The sequence below is a fragment of the Chiloscyllium plagiosum genome, chromosome 25, assembly GCF_004010195.1.
Source record: "Chiloscyllium plagiosum isolate BGI_BamShark_2017 chromosome 25, ASM401019v2, whole genome shotgun sequence".
Classification (NCBI taxonomy): domain Eukaryota; kingdom Metazoa; phylum Chordata; class Chondrichthyes; order Orectolobiformes; family Hemiscylliidae; genus Chiloscyllium; species Chiloscyllium plagiosum.
The window spans coordinates 45,367,980-45,374,977 of NC_057734.1; the positions used below are offsets into that span (position 1 = coordinate 45,367,980).

At 42.5% G+C, this 6,998-nt stretch overlaps 1 long non-coding RNA gene across 2 annotated transcripts; it reads left to right on the forward strand.

The window, feature by feature from the left end:
* The first annotated feature begins 3,910 nt into the window (after nucleotides 1-3,910).
* Nucleotides 3,911-5,532, forward strand: LOC122562486. Of its 2 annotated transcripts, XR_006315332.1 has the most exons (3): nucleotides 3,911-4,010; nucleotides 4,146-4,318; nucleotides 4,437-5,532. It is a non-coding gene; the product is annotated as an uncharacterized LOC122562486 (long non-coding RNA). The 2 variants fall into 2 exon arrangements; XR_006315331.1 differs by having other exon boundaries at nucleotides 4,146-5,532.
* The last annotated feature ends 1,466 nt before the right edge of the window (nucleotides 5,533-6,998 follow it).

Consider the following 6,998-nt stretch of genomic DNA (forward strand, 5'->3'; position numbering starts at 1 on the left):
CTGGGGGGGTCATACTACGAGATTCTCAGGATTCTACTAGAAGTAAGTGTTAACGGTCCAGCAATATATGTCATAATGAAGTCAAAAGCTGTTGGAATCTATATACATTTTAAACAAATGCTTCTTATCTTAAAACAATTTTGTCTGGCTGTGTATACGTTTACTTTCCCGCTACGTTTCACAGCTTCTCCAGGTTCAATTCGATTAGGAGATACAGGGTACTGTTACATTTCTTGATGTCGATTGCTAGTGCGTGCTTTTCGTTTGGCTATAAGCTAGGAAAATATAATGGGCTATTGTTGCACTAAATTATTAACTAATCCGCCGAACAAATGGGACTATGCAGACATGGGAGAGCAGCTGTTGCATCCTGACTGCGGCAGGTTAATGTTTGTGGAATGCTTATGATCCGAGGCAGCTCTAGAAACGTAACAGTGGAATTGCTACTTTGGAGATAATGTGACACAGTGTAGGTGTTCCTACCTTTGAGTCAGAGGGGCAGAGATCAAGTCCCACCTACTCCAGACCAGTAACAGATCTGCAAAGGCTGTTTTAAAAATAGATCGAGCTGGAGAAATTCTAGTTGAAAACATTGTGTGTCACCAGACACGGGAAGAGATATTTGGACATCTGAAGAGGTCGATATACCTCTTTGGTTAAGTAGGAGTTTCCAGCTGGTCAATGATCGGAGAAAGACGATCTTGACGATGAACCTGATTGGTATAGGGTCCGGGAGGCCTTAACATTTATCAACAGGAAGAATTGCAATCTATGTGGATGAGAACCAGGACTGAGTTGTATGGTCAAACTGATAGTGGCACCATGGTAGAGGAAATCATTCAAGAGAGTGGGGAAGTGAAAAGAAATATGATAGAGGATACTAAAATTAAGGGTTGAATGCTGTTTTCTGCAACTACAAGATTATGTTGTCTATAGAGTTTCAGGATTAAAGACATTTCATCAAGAGCCAAGAATAGCTTGAAGAGTGAGTGGCAGAATTCAGTTGTCATTGTCTACTTTGAATAAGTGGAACTAGGAATATTACATTTTTTTTACATTTACATTACATTACATTACAGTGTGGAAACATGCCCTTCGGCCCAACAAGTCCACACCGACCCGCCGAAGCGCAACCAACCCATACCCCTACATTTACCCCTTACCTAACACTACGGGCAATTTAGCATGGCCAATTCACCTAACCTGCACATCTTTGTGATGTGGGAGGAAACCGGAGCACCCGGAGGAAACCCACGCAGACACGGGGAGAATGTGCAAACTCCACACAGTCAGTCGCCTGAGGCGGGAATTGAACCCGGGTCTCAGGCGCTGTGAGGCAGCAGTGCTAACCACTGTGCCACCGTGCCGCCCACTATAATGTTCTGCTGTGTGCGTTTGAGGGGGTTAGGGTCCAACTTAAAAAGCAGAACCTCAGGTGGAAAAAGCTTTTTAGGATCCAATTTGCTCGGAGGTAATACTACACACTTCTGGAGAAGGTTGGGGCTTGAATCTGGGTCTCCTGACTCGGAGGTAAAGACCTTACCAGTGATTCACAAGAACCTTCCTCAGGAGGAGTGCTGTCCAGATTGTTACTTAAGATAGGTGTCAACTGACATACAGATAAGCAGGTTAAGAGGATAAATGTGTGGCGGAAGGAGTGGTGTGGGACATGGGTGCTGTGCTTCGGGGAAAACAAGTTTGCTTCACTGGGCTAGATTCTCTTAATTGCGCTAGAACTAGTGTATTGGCAGATTCAGTGACTGAAGCAACAGAAAGGTTTCGATAAAATAAAAGGATTCAGGAAAGGGAAATCGCAACAAATGAAATGTCAAGATCGGGGTCATATTATGGGGAAAGGTAAGCGGTGGGTCAGGAAGGGCCAGTGAGAGTGCCAGGAGAATCATACAAAAATGCCAACGGTAGCGGGATGACATCTAAAGGTGGGAAACATTCGCAACAAGTGAAATCAATTAATAGCAGAGACAGAATCAATCGGTTTAAGCTAATCCCCATCACAGTGGCACAGCCGTAAAGTGACAAGGGTTGGAAACTACATGTTCCACTGCTCTTAATTTTCACAAGAAATTAAGAGCAGTGATAATAATGGATGAGAAATTTACATTGATAGGACTTAAGATAAAACAAGGAGGAGAATCAGTGAGAATAGAGTTAAGAGACAGATAATTTCGATGGGGATTATTCGCAGTTATTCACCCCTAATAGCGCAGGGTAAACACTGCGAAATTAGAGACATTCCCAGAAAGGTTAATATATTAATCACGAGGGTCTTTTCTCTTAATGCACATTGTACAAACCATATTTGCAATATCGGCGTGGCAGATGAGTTGCTGGAATGTAGATAAGATTGTGTTCGAAACTAATATACACAGGAACAAACACGGGAACAGAATGTAGGCCTAGTATAGTGTGTAGTTTAGTCCCTTCATCTAAGGAAGAACGTCATTACTGTAGAAAGAATGCAACAGAATTCCATGAGGTTGCTTCTTGTGATGAGAGAGGCTGGCCTGCGACTGAGAAAGCTCGGCCCATATTTCCACCAGTTTAGAAAACTGAGTGACGATTTGACTGAAACATTCACAATTCTGAGACTTTTGCAGGATAAATGCTGAGAAAATGCTTTCCAGCTGTGGAATCCAGAACTCAGAGCTCCAGTCTAAAAATAAAGCGCCAACCACGTTGCAATAAAACGAGGACTTTTTTTTTAATTTGAAAGGTTCGAATCATTGGAATTTTCTATCCAAGAAGCCCTGGGTGGTCAGTCATTGAGTATTTTCATAGACATGAGTTGGATATATTTTGTGGTGTATGCTTGTGGACATGTGGATAATGCCGGGAGGTGAGTTTAGTTAGCAGATCAACCGTACTACCACAAGACTTAGAACGGGTGAAGGCCATTGGGCCCCTCGAGTCTTCCCCGTTATCCAATAAGACCATGGTTATGATGTGGCGTCAACTCCTGACTACCTTCGATTTCCCTGCTAGTCAGGAATCCGTCTATCTCCGTCTTAAAAATATATATTCAGTGGCTGTCTGTTCCATGGCAGAATGACCCAACGCAGCGACTATGCTATGCTCTTAAAAACTAATGATTCGTGGACATTGAAATTGCATTCAACATAACGGATCAATCGCAGGCTCAGTATTCAGGTGACTGAGCAGGCTTGCGCTGAGCTGTTACCTGGTGTACACATCTAACCGAGAAGGGAAGGAGTTGTCAAAACAACACCACAGTAGATAAAATAAAATAAACTCCAAATAATTTATCCTTAAATCTGGATTATATGGAAACACAAAGAAATGTTCTCAAGTGAGCTATTTAGTTACAAATTATCTTAACACACTTCAACTCTAGGCTGTTCCAGTGTCTATAGTGAACTTCAATAACTTGACCGATTAAGTTATATTTCAATTAAAATTAATTTCAGGGCACACTTCGAAACACTTCAACATTCGAAAATTATTTCAACATTCAAAATATCTACAAACTGTTTAATGGATCAAACAGCGCTGTATGATCTTGACTGGAATTTATTTTATTTTTAATACAGTTTGTTGAACACAGAAGGCTAAAGAGGAGACAGATGTGCTTTTTGTTTACCTCTGTGTTGGGTGGCATGTTGGAGAATTTGTCTCAATTTCTCATAATCTGCGGCCCGGGATTATTGACTCATACCAGCTCTCCAGATGGTCCCATGCATTCAGTACAAAGGAACGTCAGCGTGGATAATTCCCCATTCAGAAAGAGCACTTTGGCCATTGTCCCTCTGACACCAGCGATTGGCTGCTGAGTGTGGGAAACGCAAAGAAACTCGGACTCACGCTTCTCCCTGTCCTCTCGGAGCCATAAATACCGGAGATGTTGGTCAGAACCGCAACAAACAGGAGCTTTTAGGCTCCACTCCACAAGAGTTCACGGAGTGCCTGGAAGAATATCACCATCGTTTGGAGAGAGAATTTGGAAACGGAATCTCTTAAACTAACAACATAAGGTAAAATTATATTTAGAATATGTTGGATTCACTTTGGAAGTCTATTTATTTTTTAAAACCATTATGATGTTTATATTGTGTTACATGAATATTTGGGAGTTTTCCTGAATCACTAAAATGTTTGCTCTTTTTCAGTAAATTCTAGGCGACCGGGAGAAGAGGTCGACAGGAGCATGCATCTCTGGTCTGCAGTCTTGGACTGGAAACACATTCAGAAACCAAGACAGATTCAAGCCTTTACGCGGTAGCCGGCTGGTAATGAGGGGGGGATTGTCTAAAACGCTTAAAAAGCAACAGCTGGATCCCGGGTAAGGCACCGTGTCCCTTCCATACAACATTTGATTAAAAAAAACCTTTACAATTCTTTCCTGTTCCCCAATCAGAGTGTATCACTAATTTTGTGGTTCTTCTTCTTTTAACTCATAGCCATGAGATTCGTATTGGAGAATCCAGCGGGTTCGACTCAAAGAAAATGATTTTCATTCTGAATTTATTAAATGGCTTCTCTCCAAGACGAGACACGGTCTGTGTACTTTCCATTCAGGTAAAGCGAGCCGGGCCTGGGGTTCAGCTCAACAGCGCCGTACATCGGGACAACCTGGCAGAGCTACAAAATAACGAATGGATATTTTACAGGCAGAAGGAAAGACCTTGACGATAAATTACACAGACAAAACCAGAGATGTACTCTGGCGAAAAACAGTATTCCAAAGTGGAAGCAGTGTGATTAAAACCTTCATATTGAAGGAGATTGTCAGTTTGTTAAATGAACATTTCTGATCTTTACCTGTACATCATATGGGAGCCGTGTATTGCAATATTTGTACAATATTTAATAATTTCTCTGTATATTCACAGTGAATGTCTATAGTAGTTGGAATAACGACAAAAAGTATGTAGGAGGAATTTCTCCATTTTGATTATTGTTGAAGTGCGTTGGAGATTGAAAGAAATCTGTCTCTTTACGTACAAGTTTGTATTTTGATAGAAAAAAGGATACCCAGTAAACTGGGCAATGTATTTTACAATGTGAGAACAAACAGACCTGACACTCCAGATACTTTAAACAGAAATGTCCTCGTGATCAGTTTTATAAGTTAGTCAAGAGGGGTTTCACTTAATCTCACCATTTATGGGAGCGGATCTTAAAGTTTAGCTCTAAGTACCACCCGTGATTACGTGGTGGTGATAATAAACAGATTCACAGGAACCCTCTAATAATTACAGTCAGATTTCTTCATGTTGAAGAATGGGTAGTTTACTAAGGGCATTAAGCAGTTACTCATCAATACAATGTCATATACATGTCAATGTTTCACAATGCTGTTGAGTTTCTCAATGGATGTTCTTAATGAAATGTCCAGTGGCTGGAATAATAACCATGGGTTTGGTAGGAGAACTTTCTCCAGGTGCCTCCCTCTTGTACTCTGTCATGGATGGGAAGTTGATTTGCCTTCTTGTTGAAGATTATTTGTACTTTTGTGAAAGGCTAAATAAATAATGATTCTGGAAATGAGCTCAATTTGTGGAGTGCAGTGTGTAAAATTCATGGACCACGCCAGAAGTAAGTAGATAATGAAGAAGACAACGACACTTCCAGTTCTAGTTCTCTGGAATATCCAAGAGACAGAAACGGTTTATCTTCGTCTTAGGTTGTTTGCACGAAAACGTTCAATATTTTAAAGTGTCGAACAGAACCACAAGAACGGCCCTTTCTCCGCCTTCCTAGAATGAGCATGGGTTGACCTGTGAGGGAATTTTTCACTCGGCGTCAACGGTGGAGTGGTGAGGACATGTTTCCCCAGGATGTCCTGGCCCTAACTTTCTGACAAGCGTGTGACTTCCAAAGCACTGCAATCTCAATGATTTACACCCAGAGCGAACCTTGATCTGCTCCCGGGAGACGTGACTCCAATGCAGAAGAGAATTTTATTCATGCCGGAGGTCAAAACTCAGCTTTCCAGCCGCGGGATGAAACGAGCCTGTTCATTTCAGGCCAGCGTGGGGAGCTCATTTACACAGCACGCTCATTAAAATGCAATTTAACATTTCTCTTCCCAATTATATTCTGTACAATCAATAGGGAACTTTAGACTCCAGGCTGCATACAAAATGGGCAGCGGATGAGATAGTCAATTTGCTGGGGTTGGAGTGAACAGGGGATTTTAGTTCCTTTCTATGGAATCATTAAGATCCATGATTAAGAACTGGCAGAGACAGCGTGAGGAGTCCAAGGTAAGGAGGCTGTCCCGGGTAAAGGGAGGGAGGGAGGCCAGAGCAGAAATTCCGGAGTAGGGAAACTGGCAGAGGGAAAGGAGGAATCCTGGAAAAACAGGAAGATTTGGATAGTGGGGTTAGCCAAGGGAGGGACTGCGTTTATTTCTTTATTACTTTATTTTTCTACTTCATATTAAGAAGGTCTGTAATGTGTAACTTCTAATTTTGTTTCTTTATTTTTCTGCGTTGCACCTAAGATTTTGCACCGAGGTGCCTTTGTACCTCAGATGGCGCCGGAAATGACGACATTTTACACATTCACTATACTCCTGTGCCCATGTATTTGGGTGCATGTGACAATAAAACGTAATTCTAAATCTTAGGAGTTGAGCTTCCTGTGAATGGGTGAGAGAGGGGATTTCCAGGTAGGGACGGTAGTACAGAGATGGTCCTAAAGGTCAGTTTTGTCTGGGGCGTGAACTGAGCGGACTGGATAGCAACAGGAGCAGTGACAATGGGGGGAAGGGGTGGATATGGGAAGCAGTGCAATGTCAAGCCCAGGGTAATACACGGACATCTACTACAAACCGACCGACTCCCACAGCTACCTGGACTACACCTCCTCCCACCCTGCCCCCTGTAAAAACGCCATCCCATTCTCCCAATTCCTTCGACTCCGCCGCATCTGCTCCCAGGAGGACCAGTTCCAAAAACGTACAACCCAGATGGCCTCCTTCTTCAAGGACTGCAATTTCCCCCCCGACGTGGTCG